We start from the raw sequence: 24,334 nt of genomic DNA, 5'->3' as shown, positions 1-24,334 counted from the left end.
TAACGATGCACATGTTTTCCTTTACACAAATGCCAGTAACCACTTGAGCAGGGCACTTGATTCTAGTTTTGATGGGTGGTGCCTATAATGGACAACGGTAGTCTATCCAAGCCAAGTTGGCCATCTTTGCGCTTTACAGTGCCAAAAACTTCAAAGCTTCTTCCTTTTAGAACTCTAAAGCAATACAAGTTTGTGTTTCTTCATATCATCAAACTTAATTATTGGCAATAAGCAACTGCTGGCAGGAGTGGCGCATCACATGGCTCCATTTCTGCTTTAGAAAAGGTCAGCATATGGCATAAACACTTTGCTGTATTATGCAGCCTTGTACTCTGATCACATAACACATGCTTCAGAAAGCATTATGCAATGTTATACTCACTGATTAATGACTGCTTGCACAAGAAGTTTTTCATTACCCTGAATGCTAGCATCCTGGGAATGATTAACTTTGTGACATAACTCTCATCACATAAATATGGAAGATTCAAATATAGCCTCAAAATAACGTGTTTCAGAAATAACTGAACACTTTCCTGCTTAGTACTGTGTACAGTACATGATTAACAACTGCTTTAAAACTTCAGAGTTGAATAGAAAAGCCTATTTGTGAGAACTGAAAACAAGATTTATTTTTAGGGTTTAAAGTTTTACCCAAGATGAATTTTGCACACAGCAGCATCTCATTCGCAATGTTTTTCCTCTGCTTGTGTAAGTTTGAATTTCCTGAGAAAAATCTGTGCCAACTATTTTCAGTGTTCAGCCAGTGAGTTAAACAGAACAAGTCAAATCTAGCCCTTATTTAGACCAGCAACTGCATGTGTGTAAAATGACTCAGTCCAGTGTGTTCAGTATTATAGTGCATACAGTTGTGTGCTTAAATCAGCATAGTTAGAGTAAATTCCCAATAATTGCCATTTTTTCTGCAGGCAGAGTAATAAAGCAAAATGTAGTCCCAAATGAAAGGGCTTGCAGACTTACAGTCTGAACATTGCTACACATTCACATTTAACATTTTCATATTCTGTTGATTGATGATTCCATGTTCAAATTTTGCAGATTCTTATGTTAAAAAGCATGATAATACTGCATCACAGATGTTATCATCTTAAGGATGTACAAAAGAGGAAAAGCCTATAAAAAGAAATATACCTCACCATATTCCTCCACATATGAAGATTTATCCTTTGTTTTGAAGTAATGTCAATTGCTACCAGTTATGTATGTTTCAACAGCTTTGTTAAGGAGAAAGTTAATTTGCCTGTTCGGAAATTCAAGATCAGTTTTCACAATGAAATAACTATATTAAACTTCCGCTTACTAATTTGCCTTTAAATGTCAGACTAAAAAAAATGACATCTGCTTTTTATGATTCTCTCCTGTTAAGTAATCCTGCTCACAAACAGTCACATTAAATAAAGCTACTGGAAGTCCTTGTAATAGGGAGGATGGTTTAGGATGTCACCGTGTTAATGCATGTGTGCCACTTCTTCAGAAATAATCTTCACTGAGAACAACTAGAGAAGGTAAATATTGACCCTCAGTACGTTCTCTTTAATTTTTGCCTTTTCCTGCATTCCAACTCCTACAAGCAGTAGCAAAGGATAAAGGAAATGGCCTCTGACTAAGCATTAGCTACCAGCGTGCCCTCATTATAGCTGAGGGCTCTTATTCTCGCTTAGCCTACGTGCAGAGCCAGCTAGTCTTTCAGCTGTGATGACGAAATGCCATGCATTTCTTCCTGGAATAGTACGCAGATAAGAGGCCACTTGTTATGCTGAGGTTTCAGATGAACTCCACTAAGGGTTTCAAAACACTATGTCACAATTATATCAAGTTCGTTTAGCAACCAATTCATTTCAGACACTTTTAAGATAAAAAGGGAAGAGATGTTAGTTTATTTTCCCTCATGGTTTCACTGTTTAAACCTTTACAGGATGTGACTGGATAGTTTATACATGGCCTGAATTTATTAATTTTAAATAAAAGTAGCAAAACGGATCTGTTCCCCCCTTGAAATTCATGTTATTTGTAGTCTCTTATGTGTGCCTGTAACTTCAGAGAGAGAAAAAACAAAAATCTCTTGTCTGTGATATGCTGCTAGAAAGGTCATGCTGTGCAAACTCAGTTGCTGAGTGCCTTGAACTCATTCTGGGTCCAGCAAAAGCTGAGAGTTTCCAGAACCTTGCAGCACAAAAGGTTAATCCTTTGTCCTGGGGTTGAGTTCAGGTGCTAGGACGTGCATGCACAGTATGAGCCCAGTTGACCTAAGTATTTCTTAGCAGTGGTGGGAGGACCTGTTTATGAGATCATTTTGCAGATTTGGGACCTGTTTAGGGGATTCCGTGCACTAACAAAAGCAACTCTACTGGGATCAAACAAAACACAACAGCATCCAGACTGTACAAGAAAGAGGAATCTATGATGTGTTTGTTTCAAACCAAGCAATATCCTTAGTAACAGCAATAACTGTATGTTATTGTGCAGAGAGGAATATATTGCCTGGAATAACCAATGGATCACGTGCAGGTTACGTAGCTCTCTTTGCTCACCCTTAGACAGTAATTACACATTTAGAATCTGTGATATGCCCCATTTCCGTTCATTCATTAAGGATGACATTAGGTCAGTTGCAACTTGCCTTTCCATTGGGTCTGCATGCCACTTTAGATAGATGTAGTCAGTAGAATGGAGAGTCTTACAACAATAAATCTGAGTAAATCACAGCTTAGATAAGTATTTAACATGAGAAAAAAGGCCAACCCAAAACGGCACCTCTTCTTGATCAGTTCCCCTGCAGTTCTCTATTAAATACTAGTATCTCATTAACTGGGAACTAAAAGCTAATTTAAATTTCCTTTTAAGACAACAAAATTTTCCTTTTCAATTTACGTAATGGAATTTGGATCAGGTCTTAAGTCTGTAACCTTATTCCTTTAATGCCTTCCAAATAAATGTGTAATTCCCAGTGAGATCACTGGGAATCTTGGCTATTCATAGTCTGTTCTTTCTTTTTTACTGAAACTGTTCTTCAGTGAAGAGGGTCCCCTTTGAAGAGGTCCGGAGAACGCTCGAGTTATCAAACCCACCACTTCCCAAAATTACCATTTTTTCCCCCTTCTTGTGCTAGTTATTGACTACCGACTCAGAAAAAATAAGAACAGATTTCCCTCATGAATAAATTATTTCATAATCATTTACTAGAGGTAGATGATTCTTACACATTGCTATGAAGTGGTCCTGTCCTTGCCAGAACAGCATAGACCAACAAGCCTATGTTTCTCCATTATTTTTCTGTTCTCTTTTTGTCAAAATGTGTAAGTCAGACTACATACTGTTGCTGCAGTGGTCACTAGCAGGTCTTTTTAAATGTTAGGCAATTCATTTTCACAAAAATTCTGATCTACCAAGTATAAATATGAATTATGGGCATCTCCTTTTTTGAACTGCTGTTGTGAGCTTTGATTTTAATTAAATGCCATGGTGACAAATTTTTAGAAATGGTACTTGTTAAATACTACTACTTCCAAAGCTACTTTGTTTTGTAATATTGGTTGTTTATAAGTCATTTTACATGTTATTTGAAGCATCTTGCTGTGGTTTATCTTATTTTCTATCTTTAGAAGATTTGATCTTAATGTCTGAAAAATACTTCAGGTTTTATGGAGTATCATGGGGCAAAAAAAAAAACAACGCACAGTGCCTTTCTTGAAAATTTTGCTAAAAAGATAACTGCAGTTTTGTGGTTCAGAACCTTGAAATGTTTTAAACTGAAATTACTACAATTCAAAATTTGTCATCTTTACTGAAATCAAAAAAACAGTGAACACAGTCCCACCAGTGCTTGTACTGGGAAAACCTGTTTTCTCCTCTCTTTGGCCTTTGCCACCTTCTGCCCATCCTTCCATGCAATCCCTGGTCCTGCTGCCCATGACATCCCCTGCTGAGGAGAGGGTGTATATACCACCTAACCACAGGTATGTGCTGTTTGTGGCTGGAGCCCTTGAAGAGAAAGCCTGATGACCAAGTTACTCAAGTTTTTCTTTAGGAGGGAGGAGGGAAGGGGGCACTAGCTTGAGCCTTTGTATTCCATCAAGCCACTTACAGAAGACCAAGGGATCATCCTCCTCTACCTCTTTCAAGTGCAATTTACATTGTGTAAGGGTTTGAAAGACACAAGGGCGAGGACTGACTGGTAGTAATACTGTCCCTTTGTTTCTTAGGACTCTTGGTGCTTGTGTAGAGCATAGGGGATATCTGCAGGGTTGGGTTTTATCTTGTTATGCAGTCAGTCATTCTAGCTGTCAGAGGCATAAACTCTGCTGAGGACTGAGAAACTGTTGTGACAGGCTTCAGCCAATAAGCAGGGGTCCAGGTCCCGGGCCGTCTTGAACTGGCATAGTGATTCATTGTTATCAGTATCCAAACTAGCTGGACATGTACCAGCTCAGATTTCTTGACATGCATTTGCAGATCCTAATTGCAGAATATCTGTAATGGGCATTTTTTTTAAAAAAAAAAAACAACATTCCCTACAAATCAGAATTCTTTCCCATCTTAACTAAATTCAAGTTAAAGTAAAAAAGGGAGAGAGTCTGCATTGTGCTCTAAATATCAGCAGATTTAGTCTATTCTAAGTCATAAAAGCAACAGCAATAGCACTTGCTAGTCAGTCATTCTCAACTGAAATGTAAACAGTTTATACTGGTGTATTAATAACTGATAAATAGGTGTACTGAACACTTACAGGGGTGTTACAACCCTGCAGTATTGCTTTATGAAGTAAACAGTGCTTACAAGAAACATAGTTGTGACTTTCAGTCTTGCTGTGGAGAATGTAGGACTTGGGGTTGGGCTTTTATGCCTATTATCTATTCTTCAGAGAATTATTTCATTGCTAGAAGCAGATGGTGATTTTTAAGCCCACTGCTATTTTGGTGTACTTTAAAAAAAAAAAAAAAAAAAGGTCCTAAAAATAGACCAAAGTTACCATATCCAGCAAAAATATGTTGTCAGCTCTTTACTCTGCTGGGCTGAAAACAAATCTGTCAGCAATTTCTTTGGGTTAAAGTATCTGAACGCTTGTCTGGGTTTTTTTTGGGGGGTTGGGGGTTTTTTTGGTGGTTTTTTTTTTGGGGGGGGGGGGTTTGGTGTAGTTTTTTTCTGTTGTTGGTTTTTGGTGTTGCTTTTTTTTTAAAGAAAGCATTTTAAGTGGTTTGGTAACAGAGTCCATTTAAAGCTTTAAGTATCAACAAATTACCATCTGTTATTATAAAGACACTTTATCAAATTGATGAGACCTGCACTCCGGTTAATGTTGTGGATCAACTGCGTGAATTAGACTTTAAAGTCTGAATGAGTCTGAAATCAACATCTTCAGCTCTGCTGGCACAGACATTAAAAACCAGCCCATTTTCTGTAATCATGAAAACGAAAATGAGAGTGAGAATTATTCATGTGGAAAAAAAAGTACTGATAATGCATCTTAGTCAAATAGGGTTCTTATGTTTGCTTTAAAATATTTTTTGTATTAAAAGTGTAGTTTGACAGAATTATTGAATGAGAAAGGGAAAAGTCTTCTGGATTCCCTGTGCACCTACAGGTGATTGACATAACAAGAGACCTACAGTACAGTGTTTTCAGAAGTCTTTTCAGTATTGAATCATTTTGGCATAACTGTTGGCATAAGGGTTGTTGACATAAAGGTAAGGGTTCAGGTAAAAGAAGGTGGTATTTGTTATCTCTATAGCATGCGGATATATCCTGGAATGATGGATGCAGAAAGCTGAACCAGGAACAGATTTCTAAGGTAGGGATTTCATTTTAATGATCTCAGTGCAAAGTATTTTATCTGGCAGCATTTGTGTACCTGAGGTACAGCTCCTTAGGTTCAAATCCTGTGAAGTTTTAAGAATCCTTATGTTTGTTGGAGATCGGCAAGATCAATAATTCCTCAAATCAAGACTTTATTTTACTAATTAAGTGGAGTGAATATTCACTTCCTCTCTGGAGGTGCCCAGGTAGATCTAAGTGTGCTAGATCATGCCTGCTGGCAGCATCAACCCCTTTCCATTGACTCTAGAGGTGACTTAGGCTCTGCAGTTTGGTCTTTCAATTCACATGTAAGTTACGTGCTTACAGCAAGCAGCATGGCACTTCTTGTCAGAGAGTTCAGTATATGCTCCAGAGCAGACTTCCTTCAAACCCCCTGAACTTCACTTGCAGTGTTCAGTTTGAAAAACTGTCTCTCTATAAATACATTGTCAGTAACATTGGCAGCCGCTGTGCTGTGAGGTGGAATCAGTTGGGCTTGAAACCAAGTTGACTGAAGTATGCCTGGAGACAAGCTCTAGAGCATGCAAGCTGTCATGTGAAGGAAAGGTGGGAGAGGAAACTTGGATACATCTTCTGTTGTAGTGTACTGAAGAGTACACTTACATCCTGTGTGCCAAAGACCATGAGCTCTGTGCCTAGACCTGCAGCTTTAGCTGTCAGGTCTACCTCACAATGACCAGCACTGAGAGTACAATGTATCTGAGAACCTTCCTACAGGAGCCTGATGTTGCTCGCTGCAAGGACTAGTAGATTCATGCACATGAATATGGGTAAAGTGTGCCAGAGTCATGGAAGTGCTGTAGATACAGACCATTTCAAGGAATGGTTGTATCTGGTATGGTATACATATATATACTTTGCTGTCAGTTTGTTGTTCCATGTTTCAGATGTCTAACTCTGCACTGATCAGTGCCAACCACGTCTGTGTTTGTTCATCCAGTGGAACTGCACTGTGGCCTGTTCTGGGTCTGGTCCTCTACAGCACCCCAGGACTGGGTGGGACAGACTGTGAGTTGAATTATAAAAGGAATCCACACGGGAACAGTCTAATTTCTGAAACAATTTAAAGTTTTTAGAGTGGTGAACAAATAAAATTTTGTTTAAAGAAAACCCTTCTCCTCCTCTGCCTTTTAGCGTTTCAAAGGCTTGACTTTTTTTGACCATAATTCCCATTATTGGAGTACTACCTTCTAAGTAAGACTGATCCTGGATGACCATGTCATCTTCCTTATCCCCCAAATATTGATATTTCTGTTGTCTTTTCCCTGCAATAACAGATTACTTCCCTTCTCACACCACCTTTTTGGAGAGTATTAAAAGCCTGCTTTTTGTACACAGTCCTGCTGTCCTGAGATGAGAGAATCTGTGGGACAATGGAAAATGTGAAAAAATGCCAGCTCCTGCCAGGACAGGCATGTGATTTACCGTGATGCTGGGGCTGAGGCAGCCAGCACTCTGATGGTTAACTTCTCCAGGCACAACTACATGGCCCACGGTGATCTCCAGGTAAACTTCTGGTAACGCAGTCAGCGACTGCTTTTGTTGGAATTAAAGCAAAAGGAAGATGAAGTGAGAAACTGTTTTTCATGTGAATGTTATGTCATTCACATCATCTTAACCCAATGATGACCTTAAAGGAGAAAAACGGAAAAAGTCACTAAGCAAATTTTTCTGTTCTTGGAAGTAGGATTTGCTTTGCAAACATGAACATTTGGCAAGTTTCTATATTTTCCTCATGAAAACTAAATTGAAAGCTGAGGAAAAGAATCTAAATCAAAGTTGAGGATACTGATTTGCACTGACCCAAACACACACTAGCTGAAATCAACAGGAGTTACATGTCTTAGCAGAAGAGAAGGCGGGAGATCAGATCTACCTCCTTAAAAAGAGGCACAAATTTTCTTTTTTAAGCTTTACAAAGGGATCTTCATTTGAAGAGAACAGGAAATGAGCAGAAATTAAACTACACCGACCTTGTTGTACCTAGTATTTTTTTGTAAAAGGATGTAGGCAGTTGATAGGTATGTCATCTTGTTTGTGTATATACATGCATAGAGACATGTAAATGCTTTTCAACAGCTCCAACTCTCCAACATATGTCAGTATCTCCAGGTGCATGTAAGCCTTCTGAACCCTACAGCCTTAATTGCATAATATAGCCTTATTACAAAATATTACCACACCGTTTACATTATTTCATAACAAAAAGAAATACTATTACAGAACATTTTTACCCTTAAGGGAAAATTACTAATTATTTTAAAAGTTGTCTGTGTGTGTGTTTGTATATGGTATATGGGGGTATATAAGCCTCATTATGGAAAAATGCAGGGGTGGATTAAAGCAGGATCCGTGGGATACAGCCCCAAGGTCAGAGGAGTTTCAACAGACAAGAATGTCAGAAGCTAAGCAGACAATACCAGTACAGTTGATTATAATGAGCTTATTGGGGTGATGTGGACCACTTAACTTGAGGGGAAGGCAGCTTTTTTGAAGGCGAAGCAGCTGTGAGAAAGACTCTCATAGGCCTGGTCAGAGAACAGGTCACATCCACAAGGTAGTTTTGGTAGAGAGCAGGTGTTTGGGTCTCCAAGTGGAGTTCAGACATTGGCATTCAGCTTCTGCATTCTCTAGACGGCAAATGGATTGGTGACTTCTGAGACAAATTAATTCAGTTATCTGTCTCCTGTGTTCAAATCCACATTTGCTTCTTGCTGCGAGGCAATAGTACAATTGCTGGGCTACTGCCTACGCCTGTCTGAGTTAGAGATTTTTTTCAGTGTGTAAAGTTTTGTTTGATTTTGTTTTTCATGACTGAGTTCTTGTTCCTGCTCATACAATTGCTTCATTACTTCATCTGGTGACCAAAATGGAGGTCCCCCCACACCCCCAGTGGGTGCCTGGGTTTCCTGCCCATGGAGGCTCACCCTTTTCTATGTGTATTCGTGCATGCCCCTCATCCACGTCAGAAATTTTCTGGTCAGTAGTACAATTCCAGCAGCTTTGAAGATTCACTCTAGGTTACATCTCTTCAGGAAATGGGGTGATGAATTCTGATTGTCCCACAGCCAGGGTAAAACTCATATTAGCTCCAGCTATGCTGAAAAAGAAAATGGTGGCTGCTATTTTTTATATCAGCCTGACCCAATGAGTGGAGTAGATGTACACTGAAATAAATATGTTAGATTTAACCCCTTCAAGGGTAGATAGGAGAAACACCTGGTTTTGCTGTTTTAAAACTGGGGCCTGGGCCTGCACGAGGTGTCTAACCAGCTGGACCATGAAAGTTTTATGTTATTCTGGAGTGCAACATTTAAGACAATCCTGTAAGGGCTCAGGTGCCTTCATGGGCAGGCAAAGACTGAGTGTTTTTTTTGTTCTGAGGATTGTAATGTGGGTGCATAGTTTCTTTTTTTGTCTCTGACAGTCAGAATTTGCTCGAGTTTAGGATTTCAAGAATACTGGGTTTGATACATACTTAGGCCTAATTCTTTTATAGAATAGGACTTATTTCTCAGTATCCTAATGGGTGGTGAAATATGAGATACAAAAGGCTTTCTGCGAAGTGCGTGGAACTCCACTAGAAGACGACAATGATGTCTGGTGTAACAGTGGGAGATGTAGCATATCGTGGCAATGGGCCCTTAAGACTTTTAAATTAAAACGTGCATCTGGTGTGAAATATAATTTTTCAAAGTGCATTTTAGGGCTTTTTATTAGTCTCTCCAGAATTCTAGATTAATATGGTGAAATTAAAAAAAAAAAAAATCCCTACAAGCAGTACCTGGGACCATAGCACCTTCTCTCCCTCTCATGGAGCGCTACCAGGAGAGAGTGTTCTCAGAGGGCAAAGCAGGCTCAGGGTAGTGGACGAAGGGAGACTGTCCACAATCTTTTTCTCATGGTTCCACTGTCCTAAATTCTCACCTGCTGAGCTGGAACGGGGGTGTTAGCTTGGTGGAGTGGAAACTTCAGTGTTAGTCGGAGGAATTCCCCTTAAAGGACAGGAAATCCCTTCTTGGGCAGGTGTAGTAAGGGGGATTGGAAGCAAATGTGTGCTCTGCTGCCATCTCTCTCCTCCAGCTGAACTGTCTGTTGAGAAGGGGGACTTTATGGTATGTAGATGTGGCCTAGAGCTTAGCAAGTGACACTAGCAATTAGGATATACAAGGTGGTTCTGAGCTTGCTGTTGTGTTGCATATGCAAAGAAGGTTAATACCTCACCCCAAGGGATGACAGGATTTAATTCCTCTATGTCATCTGGAGGCTTTTTAATGCAAAGAAAAGCATTAAATACTGCTTTTGCAGGGCAGTGCTGGGACATAGTCTGTGCTTGCGCTTGTGCTCATTCACCTGTTTCCACAGGCTTCTTATGAAATATGTCAGAAGCCATGTTATTATAGAAGTGCACAACTGAAATTTCTCCATGATTTTGACAGACTTGAATTGTGCGGCAGCTAACACCATCCAAATATTTCCCATGTCTCTGATCCATCTCCTACAACCATTGCTAGCTTGTGAGTCCTCGCACTCCCTTCTTCCTGCAGTCCCTTCCAGGCACCTCTGTATCTCAGCTAGCTGTACAATATATGATTGACCACTGAGAAGATGGGGGCTTCCAGCTCTCTGACCATGCAGGACATAGTTTCATTTGGCAGTGGAGAATCAAAACAGTAACTTGGTATATCATGGCCCATCTATTTGTTTTTAAGGTCTGGTGACCAAATCTTCATTTCTTGTCTTTCCCTAAACACAAGCATACCTCTGCAGGTAGGAAAGAAAGCAGAGCTCCAAGGTTACCCATAGCTACTAATAATGATTTTTTTATAAAGAACTTGCTTGCAATGGCAGCTGACAATCAGCTGGACTTAATTTGTGAGTGACTGAGGCGAGTTTGATATGCAGCAGCTGAGAGAGGTCTTGCTTTTACAGCATATATGGTGTGCCAGCACATCCCCCCTTCATTACCATTTTTCTGAGTAGGCTTCTCTTACAGTGTTCTTTGAACTGCATTGTAGGGCTGCAGGTGTCAATTATTTCAGTAGTCAAATAGACAACACCTTCTGCTACCAACTATTTATATTATCAGATTTTTCATCATTGAAAATTAGAATAAAAGAGGTGTATTCACTAAAAATTGTCACATAATTACATATACCAGCTATCTGCAGACACAATGCACGTATGCCTGTGTCTATTTAATAAGTATGTAAAGTAGAAAATTGCACAGACTGTTGCCATTCTCTTGTTCTCCAAGTCATTTAGTGTTGGGATTATAATGAACTCACAGCTTAAGTTGAATCCAAAGGTTACCAAATGGGTCAAACTGTTCATGTGCCTTTGTAGCTGTATGCTACTAGATTCCTATTACTGGTTTAGACTAGCACAGCAAAAAGTAGACCCATCTGTGCTCATGTTGTTTGCTAAAATTGAAAAATGCTTGTTCTTGGGAGTCCAAGCAAAGCAAACACTGTTTCATGGAAAAGTTTTATTAAACTACAGATCGGTTCTCTGTAGTCATCGGTACTCCAGTCAGCACACAACCTCTCCCAAACAGAAGCAACTCCAGGTGGCATAGCATTGCTTGAGCTGTTAGCAATACTCTGAAACCTGTGCAAAGTGCTTGGGCCTCATTTATACCTCTATAAAAGAAGATAAAGGGTCTGTTTAAACAGTAAATATTGTGTGGAAAACAGTGTTTGGTAGTTCTAGCAGATATTGGTGGTTTTAATGTCTGGAATGGCATATTTAGCATTAAAAATGCAGTATTCCTTAAATTTAGCACTAATGTTTTCGAAGTAAGTTTAGAAGAACTGGCACAAGTATTCTTCAGGTGAGCAATAACTGTGTGCGTAGCGGAACTGATGATTCCAGGAAGTAATGATGTGTAATTCTGTGACATACACATGAGTGTACTACATATACTTATGTACCTTTAATATGTCTCTGCTAAATACAGAGACTAATAGATTCATTAATATGAATGAATGTAGTCACATGTATACCAATATGCTCATCATAACTTAATTCATGAAGCATATTTTAAACAATCTTTATGGAAAGAAAACAGCCTCCATATCTGGCTTTTCAGCTATCTTCTCAGGACCAGGAGGTGAACTTGGATGTTACATTTGACTTATCTAGTGTAATTGCTGAGCCTAGCATCTTCCATCAATGCCAAGGCTGGCAGCACAGCAGTCATTCTGGCTTTCCTGAGCACCTCTGCCGGTGTGGCACAGCCCTGCCTTTGGGGCTGAAAGACAGTTTAATTCCCATCATTATCCTCTCGGGCTTGTCTGCTGGAGAAGGGTGCCCAGCAGTGTTGCATTTTGGTCAGGAATTGATTTACCTAATCTGGCTGGATTAGAGCAGCAGTGTCTTTGATATGGTCAGCACAGCAGGTAGGTTCTTGGTCAGAAACCTTGTGTGTGTGAATTGCCAAGTTGCAGCTATCCGGCTTCACTCAGTCAGACTGGCATTTCACAGGGTATCTGTCTTTGACCAACCAGTCAATATTTAGCACTTGTAACTACAATGTCAGTCCATAAAGTACAACCTCAGCAAAAACCCAGTGCATAACTTGGCAGCTGGACTCTCATTTTCAGAGAAAACATGTTTTTGTCCACTGTAAAAACGTAACACAAAATTTCAGAGTCATTGTCAGTTTCCTTTTTCAGTCATCATTGCTTCTTTGCACTCACTTAGTTTCATAATGAATAAAGTGATACTCTTGTTCTTTATCCTCCTGCTCGGAAGGAAAGAGGATCAGGAAGTTGTGGAGAATTGGTGAAGAACACAGAAAAGAAATCCCTACCTTTGCCTTGAATCAGTGGCATGGCATAACTAATCAGGCTTGAATTCATAGGTTCTTGCCTGTCCCTTAAAATAGAAGCTGGGTGTGGTGGTGGTACATTCTGAAAGTAGAGTCTGTACTTCCTAAAAATAAAGTTAATTTATCATTGTAAGCACCATGGAGTACCAGCCTGTAATCTTCTCTATCACCAGTGGAATTCAGAGCTCCTTATTGTTGGTCAGGATGAGGCCATGAAATACAAGTAGGTATTTTTGGCAGCTTTCAATAAAATTAATTATTGTAAAACTGAATTTTGCCCCATCTGACAGGGCATTTTGTCTATGTCTTCTGTCATGGTGCTTGAAGGACAGAATGCAGGAAATAAACGGGTTTGTTTGTATGGGGCTCTCTTGAGTGACAAAAGTCAAATGGAAATCCAAATGTACTGAAATAGTACTAATTGTACATGCACTTTTACTGCCTTGTATTAGTTATTCAAAATTATTTCTCCTCTGAAAAAGGCTGACAAGGAAAAGTTCACATTTTGCAAAGATTTATACATGATTGGACTTTATGTGACTTGATTAATTGTGGAAATAAAGTTAACTACACACCTAAAACTTGGTAGGACTGGGACTTTCTTCTCCTTTATTTTATTCTTCAGAATAAAAAAGAAAGTGTATTCAGATCTTGAATTGAATTTATATGACTTCCAACAGGACCGAGTTGATGATAGAGTTAAGATTGAAGGATAGGTTTTAGATTAGTGTCACATGGTTCCTTTCAGCTCCTCCTGTGTCTTTCTCAATCATAGTATTGTTCATACCAGTCAAACTAAATTTATCTCTGATTATGCACTCTAAGTTTCATTAATGCACAGATATTTTTCATTTGTTTTAGCTGACAAGGTTATATAATTTCTGGACCTGGTCTATGTGGCACAGTGCAGCACGAATGACCCACTCAAAGCTCTGTGTTGCGGTGCTAGATGTTTCTGGTATCTGCACCAACTTGCTTCTAAAGCACGTTAAAGCAGTCAGCAGTACGAACTCTACTTCATTGGGTTTCCCAGAATGGAACATTTTGCAGTGTTTTTATTATTGAAATTTCTGTTTCGTCAGTGTTTTACCAGTAGATCTTTAGCAAAGACATTTTCTTGGTCTTGCTGCTGTCTGGTGTGGTGAACTTTCCCCCAGCCCAACCCTGCCTCCTGCATTGACCTGACATGTCATGGAGAGGAGAGCCGTGCAGCAACTGACTGTGTGTGATACCTGGAGGTCTTTTCTGAAACCAAACCTTCAGTTTTGAAGGGCTTTTTGCCCTAATACAGAAGCATCTTGGAAAAGTGGAGACTGTTGGTTGGAGTCCATTAATGTAGCTCTTAGCATCGTTAGTGTTAAATGAGATTAACTTGAAGGTAGTGGGACTGCTGATTCTGCCTTGGGCTGTCTGCCGGAGCAGAACTGTTTCCTGAATGCTGTCCATCCCTGTGTCTGAGGCAGGACTGCAGGCATATTGTTGCGTTATCAGTGTGCTCTAAACCTATACTTCAAAGCTGATGTCAACAGTTTCAAACTGAAGCCTGGTTATCCATGAGCTCTGTGAAACGGAGTGCTGCTTTGATTGCTCATGTGACAGAGAGCAAGAATTGTTTTTTATCGTCTGTAGCATGAACTCTGTAGCTCAAAAATCAATATTTTATTAAAATAGAAAATGTTAATTTACCACAACACCAAAAATGGTATTTTTCTAAAGATATCTTCTAGAACCAATGAGCTGTGGCTTGTGGCCTTAAAGCCTAGGCTTTTGTTTCCTCTAAATATACTCTATTGTGTTTTCTGTGTGTCTGTCATGTTGACTAAGTAACAGACAGCAGGCACAGGACCAGGACTCATGTCCCATGTACCATGTAAAACAAAACAGGCAGCTCTTTGAATTGTGAGGCTAGAATGCCATCAGGGGCTGCTTCTGCAGTCACAAAGCTGGAATGAAGGTGCCAGAATCCCAAGAGAGTTGCAACCTTTAACTCAAAATATGCCCAGAGTTTACTTCTTACATATAGCATGTTCTATTCTAGTGCCTACTTGGTGTCATCTTTAAAACAGCCTAACCTTTCAAATTTCTTGTTGCCCTGCCTCAGGTTACTTCTGAGCCATCCCCCAGCCTCCCTCCTCTGTTCTCCTCTTTGCTGTCCTTTACCAGTGTGATTTTCTGCTGGTTTTCTGCTGTTCTGTGCCACCCCATCATGGTCAGGGTCCTCCTGGCTGCCCTGGTGCTACGGCTCTGCTCGGCATCAGAGATGTAGGCAAGGGCAGTGATACGCTCAGGTCCACTGCCTTCGCTCTCGCTGCATAGTGCTTCAGCCTGTGAGCAGTCCCCCGGACTTGACATTCAGGGTCTTGTAGGATCCAACTGCTACAATCAATCAATCACATGCCACTTGTGTGCTTTGTGCCTGTGTGCTGTGAATGAGAGAGAGAGAACAGGATCCTGTGAGAGTAGGTAGCTGACTCATATAATTTTCTGGCCTGATATTATCTCATCAGCAGTAGATTTGAATAATTCACCAAAGTAATGCTCCTACTGCAATTAAAAGAAGGATTATTTGCAAACGCTCTCTTAAATTATTGTGGATCACACTTCTGAGAATACATTAGAAGGTTCATTTCATGTTACACCTTCCTTAATTCAGGACTTAATTTATCTAAATTTTGTGGCCTATCTGTTCAAAGGCATGGTTTGGCAGCTGTCAAGACTGGTGTGCCAAACTGTTGATGTCTTTTCCAAATCTGAAGTCTAACAGATATTGCTCATGGGCTGATCGGTGATGCCTAGCACCTGGGACAGATAATGGTTCTTAACACCCCAAACAGTGTGTCATCTGCCTGTATCCCACCTGTGGCATGCATGTTATCAACCCCTAGTTCTGGCAAATATGAAAACACCCCTACCCTTTAGCAAGAAAGATGGATTTTGTGCATGACTAAAGAAACCAACTCCTATGATGTCATCTGCCAACAATTAATATGTCAGTTGTTTAGAGGAAATTCTGCAAGATTTTTTAGAAAGATTAAATTCTTTTCAGGTTGCATTATTATAGTTGCTTACCTATTCAACTGAAGAAGTACAGTTGATTATTTTCTTTCGAGCCTGCCCTTGCTAAGTACCTAGAGGGTACTATTTCAGTGAGGATTAACTAAATTCCCTTCAAAACATAGCTGTTGATCTCTGTTTTCAGGGTTATTTCATCTGAAGTGAATTCCAGTTCTCTGATGTTTTCTGTTTTGATTCTTAAATACTGTGATAAATGTTAGGGTCTATTAAGTTTCAACTTTCTATTTTTATCCATTGGTAAACACTACACCAGATGCGGGCGTGAAGGTCCCTGAGAAGCTGACGGAGTTCTGCTTTTATTCAACATTTTTATCTTTCATAACTGAGAATTTCAGCTCATTTTTTAAGGTTGTGTATGTGCTGTTTTGGTTTTTTTTAAGAGCTGAGAAAAACAGGCTTACGCAACTTAGTTTGCATAAGTGCAGTGAGTCATTCACATTTCTTTTTTGCGTGTGTCTCTGTGTGTGTGCTGTATCGCTTTATATAACCTTTCTTTGCAAAAGTACTATGTGAATGCTAAGAATATATTTTCCCTGTAAAACAAAAAAGAAGTGTGCCTATTAGGCAGTTAGCTGCTTCTTGGTGATGTCTTCTTATAGATGCTGTTCCTCAGGAGGGCATTTTGGTGATTCTTCTTCCGGCTCTGGTTCTTCAGTGGCAGGGACCTCTGTCCTTTCCCCTTCATGGGCAGAGTTGTGGGTAACTCCACATGATAATTTTGATTGTATGTATGTATGTATGTATTTACACATGGGTTTCAAATATGTGTAGTCCTTTCAGCATATTGTAGCTTCTTCTTTATCACACTGTTTCCTACCATCTAGGGAAGAGTGGAGCTTTTAGAGCAGAGTACCTCTGTGCATGGTTGGAAGAAATTTGGAGCTTGAATCCTTCACATAGCTCTCAGACACAGGTGGCAAGCATCCTCCATCAGGCACGCTTACAAAGAAGTCCTCTGGAAGGCCTGGTCTTTTTTGACACTGCTTCGTACTCTGTATGATAAAGTGTACCGTGAATATCTGGCTGCTTGGAGTTTATTGTTTTGAATGCAATTACAGGTATTAAATGTCAGTACAGTTTAAGTCCTAGAATTGCTGTTTTGGTTTATGTTTATATGTTTCAGATGTGTTTTTCTTGTCATCTGATGGATGGTGCTATGTGTAACTGTGGCAGGGAACTCACTGTTAGTTTTCCCAGAAAGGGGGAGTGTGGTTCATGGTGCAGAGGTGTGTGCACAGGTCATCGTCTTGCCCCTGTGACTGTTCTGAGGATTGCCACTTCATTTCTCTCCAGCTCTTTGCTGTATCATCGTGTTTTCTGATCTCATGTACAAGTTCTCGGCCATTCTACAAATCTCTCCCAGCATGGAATGTTCCCCACAACAGTTTCATACTGATTACTTCTGTGCACACTCAGAAATCCATGCGCTCTCCTCCACAGCCCTGTGTAAAGCCCTGATTTTGATTCCAGGACCCTTCCTTTCTATAACCTCATTTTTATTTCCATTAAGGTACATCACAGTTTTCATTTTATTTCAGTGGCATCCTATGTTCTATGCAAGTAGCATTGTCCATCATCTTCCTTGTTCATTCTTGTGGCAACATTTTGATGACTGCGGTAATCACTAAAATAGAGATACTGTGTTTTTTGTCTGATACAGAGAAGATGTTTGCAGTTGCAAGAGAAGACATTGTTCGTCTACTGCCTAATAAGCAGATCAGCAGTATCTGGGGTCTGCAGAAGTGCCATGAAACATTCAGGTACTGTTTTTAACTGTTTACAGTAGTGTACTCAAGTGGACGTTAGACGTGAGAATAAGACTTTAATTCATCATTAAGAAATTGGATTTACATAAGGAATTGTAGTACCTGTATAGTTTCAAAAATATGAGCAATTTTCATGAGTGCATGTGTAAAACGAGGCATACACTTAGATTCCTTGCTGGATTGGTGTTCAGAAGAGCAGCTCTACTGGTTTGGGCTCTAAATGCAATTAGTATACCCAAAGACAAAAATACTGAGTAGGAGTCACATAGATAAAACTGTTTCCTCCAGCAACAGTTGACAGTAAGGCACCTCATTCACTCAGCAGATAATAATTGGCATGACATCTGGAGATAAGAAAGATCTCTGAACATGTGGAACTCTGTATGAATAAGAAAAATCTCCTACTCACTCACACAAAAACTACAGTTGAGAGTAACTCTTCATATTTAATCCCCTTAAAGAGGTGTTTGCACACAGTTGTGGACATTATCTGCATGGGCATAGTATTGTGTCAAATGGCTCCTTTTATGAGCAGGCAGATAACTTAAGTTGTCTACACCTTTGTATTAATCATGACCTCAAATGTGGGATGTAAAAAATGGGAGCCTTTTAACAAAAAAATCACACAGCAAATTCTTTAACATTCTATCTTGTGCTTCAAAGATGATGGCTTAAATTTGCTGATCCTTGAAGTAGCTCTTGAAGCTCTCTGTTTCTAATCAGTCTGCTGTCCCTAATGAGCATTATCCTTGTGCCCATTTTTATGCCCACACTGCAGAAGTCTATTATGTATATTGTCCATAGAAGTCAATAATGCATGCCAGCGGTCTCCATGTAGCACATACCATAAGTGTATCAGGAACTGAAAAAGTCTCACTAGAAGGTGAATGTCCACTTGCATAAAAGGATGGCCCTGTAATGGTACACTTGTATGCACTCCAGATGCAAAGATAAGAGTCTAGAGAAATGGGATGGACTGAGCACATACGAGATCATGTAGTTTATTCAGGAAAATATACCCTCTGTTCTTAAAAGTCACTGAAGCTTGAGCTTAAATGAAAGTTTCTCTTCCTGCTATTGCCATTTTGCAGATTTTTTAACATAATTTAGTACAAAACAAAAATTGTATTACTTAAAGAAAGAAGTGACTAACAGGCAGTGCATGAAAGGAAAGAACAAAAGCTTCACAAGGCTCAAATTAATCTTTCTCTGCTTTTCTGTTGCATCCTCATCTGGCTGCTTGAGCACCAGTCACTAGAGCTAAAATTTTTAGCAATTGGGTTTTAGAAGTTTCACAGGAGTTCAGCACAAAGCAAGTTAACTTTCTATAACCGTGATAAAGTATGAATAATTACACTTTAAGTGACCCTTCTGAGATGCGTCCATCTGCCTGGAGTAGAAATCTGGGTCACTACTCCACTGAGCAATAATGTAAGACACCAGGACACTGCTGTATTCTAGATAAAGTAAATTGCCCTCTTCCTGCTGAAGTCAAAGGAGTGATCCTACTCATGGCCATGAGTTTGTTCTGAGCTTGTCTGAACAATGTCAGTGATATGTTTTCTATGCATAAACTAGAAGGCTTGTTAAGCTTTACATTTTAATCTATTCTTTACTTATTGACTTGCCTTTGCCCCCTGTTCATTTTAATGGAATTTTTTAAAGATTGCCTTCTATATGGCAGGAAAAATGACTCAATCTATTTTGGATATCAGTGAGCTGACATGTGAAACACAGTATATCCTTCACCTTAACCAAGTAGCCTCAGCAAGTCACCGCTACTGTTACTGAAAGCACACGGCCAACAAGTTAGCTCAGTAGCAGAACGGGTAGCATGGGCATCAGCTCATTTCTAAAGTTTACTTATAAAGCTTCTTCTGAAAAATTCCAGGGTGCCATGGAGAATTTCCTATCAGAAAGAATTGAGGAGAAGAGCATTGTTCTACCCAAGGCATGTTCTTTGGGTGGATTTTTGGCACTAATTGAGCCTGCGATATGTAGAAGCCACCCCATGCCAAGCTCCTGCAGGGGTGTCAGATTACATTAACAACATATCAGGAAGCAAGTTTTCAGTATTACCAGCCTTGGTCGGGGTCACAGGAACAGGCTTGAAATACTGTGTATGAAAAATCCTTTTTAGAGATATATGGGAGGGGAAAACAAGCTTCAGCAACCTATTATTGGAGACTTTTTCTTGAACCATTTTTTATTTGTGAGCCAAATACTTCTGTAATTAAGCTGCAAAATTAAGGGAATGTGCTTTGCTTTTAGTGGAAATTAACATTGGTTTTCTCCAGGCATTCAATCACTTAACTCAGTTGTCTTTTTATATTATTCAAATGTGATACACATTAGTCAAACATAAGTGGTTGAAGAATCATGTTGCAGAATGCCTCTTGAGAGAGAAGTATGTTATAAACATTTCTACTAATGGAATATTTATGTTAATGTAAATTAACTCCATAAGGGTGGCAAATCCTTTGAAAGGTGAACGTGAAGTTCCTGCTGCACAGTGGATGCTTTTATTACTTCGTTACTTGTACAGCACAAAGAGTGGTGTACAGACTTCTGCTATAGCCAACAAGGACTTTGCAAATGCAGTTTGGTGACCCTCAAGAATCAAGGCTTGTCACACACTGGAAATATAATGCAGATTTGTGTGATGCTGAAGACTGGAGGGACATTTTTCAGAAATATTTGTAAGAACTGTCATATGAGAAAAAATGCAAAATTAACTGAGTCTGTAGGAGAGTAGAACGAAATAAAGAGCTATAGCTAGCAGGTAGCGGATTTAATTAGATGGATAGAGATAGTGATAATTTTGGAGTGGGTGATCAGTTGCCAAGAATATTAGGGATAGGGACCTAAAAATGGCAAGAAAGACTACAGCTATTGTCGTCTCTATTTCCTGTAATCCAAGCTATGGACATTTGCTTAGAGGCACGAGATCTGACAAATGTTGGAGTGGCGCAGGGGACTGGTAGCAGACCTTGCTTGGAAAGCATTTTCATAGTTATAGCTGAATTCAAGACCCAAGCGCTTTCCAGAGAGCAGTCTAATGCAGGCTTCCCCCTGGAAGCAACTGCTTTGTAATCCCCTGCTGATAACCTGTCTGCAAACTCTGAACTATGGTATATGCATATGTACATACATGCGCATATATATGGTACAGACCTGAATCCTGCCATGAGGCAGAAGATGGGCACGACAACTTCAGGGATGGCAAAATGAAAGAGACAGTTGCGTCATCCTTTGGAAGGCAGTGCAGCAGCCAACAGAGCCATGTCTGTTGTAATAGACTCCAGCTCTATCTCTATGCTCTTGCGCATAAGGGGAAACAGAAGCCCTGGAGGTTAGGGAAGGGCAAAGTACCATGAAGTTGTGCCCAGGGGGTTTCTAAGCAGGTGAGGATTTACCCAGCTGCCTAGTTTGAAGTTCCCTACCAAATATAAGAACAACCTGCTAAAAACCCTTTATAACTTTGGGGGTTTTGTTTGCTTGTTTGTTTTTGCAGCATGTAAATTTGTTATCAAAACGATTTATATTGCACAAAGCACTCTTTCAACTGTGTTTTATTAATTCAGGAACAGCAATGATAAGATCTAGTTCTTTCCAAAGAATTTGGTATGCCACATCTCCCAGATGGGATCAGATTACAAAGACAGTTCAGCTCCCAGTTAGGCTCTTCAGTGAAGTGGTTAGATTTTTGACAGCACTCAGCATCCAGTGGGTCTGGTGTTCATTTTCAGGAATGGGAGCTGGTGAGCACTTCTGAAAACGTAACCTTTTGTACTTAAATATTTGTGTGTCTTCTCCCAACCCCATTTTCCATGAAGTTATGTGATATTTTTTTCACTGTTATTTTCAGAGTTTGTTTCCTTGCTTAATAAAACAAAACTAAATAGTTCTGTAAGAGTTCCACTGCATTTCTGTGCATTTCTGTTCAGATTTTTGTCATGACTTTTTTCATATTTCTGTGATTTTCATGATATTTAAAACCCAAATGTTCATAAATATGTGCACAAATGAAACTGCAAATACCATGATAGTTATACAGTAGTGATAACTCCAAGTACAAATACTAAATTTAAAATGTAAGTTATTGTTTGTATAGCCAATTAACATGAATGTCTGATGAATCACAGTAAATCCACAAACACATGCTGAACTGGGATTTTGCACATGTAAATCTATTTGCTTTAATGCCTTGTTCCTTGGATAAATATGACAGTTTTATGTGGCTTATATCTCTCCAAGAACTACAGATACTTTCTTCCAGTGGAAATCAGTATGGTGGCCTAACCCACTTTAAATATTCCTGTCTTCCAGGTTATTCTTTAATTATTATTCTATCTCTTGAAAGATCCTCTGATTTTCAGGCATTGTGGAAATGGTTAGGTTCTAAGCCATGATGGATACCTGTGAATACTTAATATACAAGATATAGCAAGGCTGGTACGCTCATGATGCCAGATGAGTCTGCGACACCTCTAAATCATTGTCACCAGTGTCTCTCAGAATTTTTTTCCTTTCTAGGAACGTCTTACTTATCAAATCGTCTTTGTTATTGTCTTTCCCCACAACTCTATCTTCACCCTGACAGCTCGGCTTCCACTCTTCATGGTGCACACCGTGCTTTTGTCATTGACCCTGTACCTCTCTCCCAACTTCTCCCTACATGTTGATGCCATTTGTGAGCTCTTCATTCCAGTGCTTCCCAAGGACCTGCTTTCTCTACTGTGCCAAAAAGGCACTCATCTATGCATTAAATGTCCTCAGCAAGAAAAGCCAGCTTCAGTCACGATTTCTTTTGTTCCATTCTCCTTCCTCTTATCAGCTCTCTGACTTTTATCACAGTACCTTTGTCCTCCCTGTTTGTCAAGTCAAATCTGTAGTTTGGATATGTTCCTGGACAAGCAGCCACTCTTTTGCTTGCCACTGTAACATGTCTAGCACGTACTGGAGTTCAGTCTATTAAGAAGTTTATTTTGATGTAGGTAGTGATTAATAGTCACAACAATTAATGAACTGTTACTGGTCTGTCAAATGTCTTAGTGGCCTCTATTTCATTCTTATGAATCACTAGCAGTGGCATAAGCATGGCTAACCTGCAAGTCAAAGTGAAGGCAAGCAATGAGGTGTGACTTCTGCTTTTTACTAAATTCTCTTTAAGTGTTGCCTTGCCTTCGCATGCCACCCCCACACCCTTTGGCTGTTCACATATTCATTGTCTTCTTGGTCTGACTCTGAGCTCAGTGGGTCAGTGACCCTTTAGGCTGGTTCTTGTTGCACTTAGCACAGTGGTCCATATCTTGCCTCTTCCCAGAGTGCCTGAACGCGATGTTAATGCTTTACTATTTAGGAGATAGTAACAGCATGGGTGACATAAGATGGAGAAGCATGGAGGCATTAGGCTGATCTTTTGTTCCTCAGAAGTGGTCTCTGGTGCAATGGATGGTAAGGGGTGGGTGGGAGGTGGTTGGGATGGGAGTCTTCCATTTCCCCCACCTCAGCTGAGCTCTGCCTGTTTCATGGCTGTTTGAAGGGTTTCGTTGCTCAGGACAGGCTGTCTGGCCCCTTTCACAAACACTCAGATCAGTTTCAGCACATGGAAAAAACAAAGGTCTGGTTGCATGGTGCTGGGGGAGAGGCAGCATTGCATAGCTTCAGCAGAAAGCTAACCTTTCCTTCCACTGTTCTGCTCTTCCCCCTCCTCCCACTGAGCCCTGCAGAGAGAGATTAGCCATCAAACTGTAAATCCCCCAAGTACAGAAAGTAGTAAACCTCCCATCCCCTCCCCAAGAGGACATGTATGCTGACAACAGCCTCATTCAATCTGACACCTGTTTCACTTTAAAACAGGACCCTATAAATAGAGTGAATGTAACCCTAGGTGGCATTGCAAAATATTATGGAAAATGCGGCTTACAACCCTGTGAAGAAGGGGGAGTAGAGAGAGTGGGGGTGGGCAAAAAGACACTATCTACCATAAAAACCTGGCAGCTTCATGCAAGGGCTGTTGCTTTTAATTTAAATGCTCATTTCTAATTCTATTTTCAGATCCTCTCTGGGATTTTAGGAATGTTGAGACGTGCTGGTTATAAAGCCCTAAGTACAAAATGGTCACGGATGGCTGGAATGAGGCATGTTCTAATGGAAACAAATCACTTGTCAGTAAGCAGCCTTCAAACTTTTGAACAAAAGCTCAAAAGGGTCAGGGAAAAGACATGTTTGTTGACTTAAAATGGCTGGATGCAGGTCATCAGAAAGGCATAGGCTTCAATATTGTTGAGGTAACTCTTCAGTTCTATGTAAAACTGGAGTTTTAAATGAGGTTACGTACTTTGATGGCAACCACAAATGGAATGAGCAACTTACATTAAACAGAAAGCTTACACATGTATAAACTGAAGTGTGCATACTACCAAAATGTAAAGCGCATACACCACTGCAAAACAGCTGCAGAATGGAGCTCAGCTCCCCAGCTGTGGGAAGTACATTTAAGTGTATAGACATGAATGTTTGTGAGGAAGCCTGTGCTCTATCTACTGAAATTTAGGGGGGTGACCAGTACTCCTGTAACATAAAAGTAGGTGTCTCTGATTAATTGGCTAGTTAAAATAGTGTAGCTTAGTTTCGCAGTGATTCCTGAGTCTGTTTATTCAACTTTCTGTAGGTTTTAACTCTAAAATTCTGCAATGCTATTCTTAAAATTTTTTATTTGCTTGTGAGACCCATAATGAGGTTCATGACCCCTGGACTAACAATAATGAGGGATCAGCCCTTCTTTTTCCTGTGTAGCATTTTGTGTTGCCGTGTAAGATGA

At 39.9% G+C, this 24,334-nt stretch overlaps 1 protein-coding gene across 1 annotated transcript in view; it reads left to right on the top strand.

The window, feature by feature from the left end:
* The window catches only part of LOC104053411 (tubulin polymerization-promoting protein family member 2), a 94,400-nt gene that overhangs the window by 5,852 nt on the left and 64,214 nt on the right, over positions 1 to 24,334 (top strand). The window contains exon 2 of the mRNA XM_064439519.1: positions 17,403 to 17,502. The gene's annotated coding sequence lies outside the window, so the exon portion shown is untranslated. The remainder of the gene's footprint in view (positions 1 to 17,402; positions 17,503 to 24,334) is intronic.

This window comes from Phalacrocorax carbo, chromosome Z (assembly GCF_963921805.1).
Source record: "Phalacrocorax carbo chromosome Z, bPhaCar2.1, whole genome shotgun sequence".
NCBI classification, from domain to species: Eukaryota; Metazoa; Chordata; class Aves; order Suliformes; family Phalacrocoracidae; genus Phalacrocorax; species Phalacrocorax carbo.
Note: the sequence above shows the minus strand (reverse complement) of the source record. Positions and strands in the feature narration are given on the sequence as shown.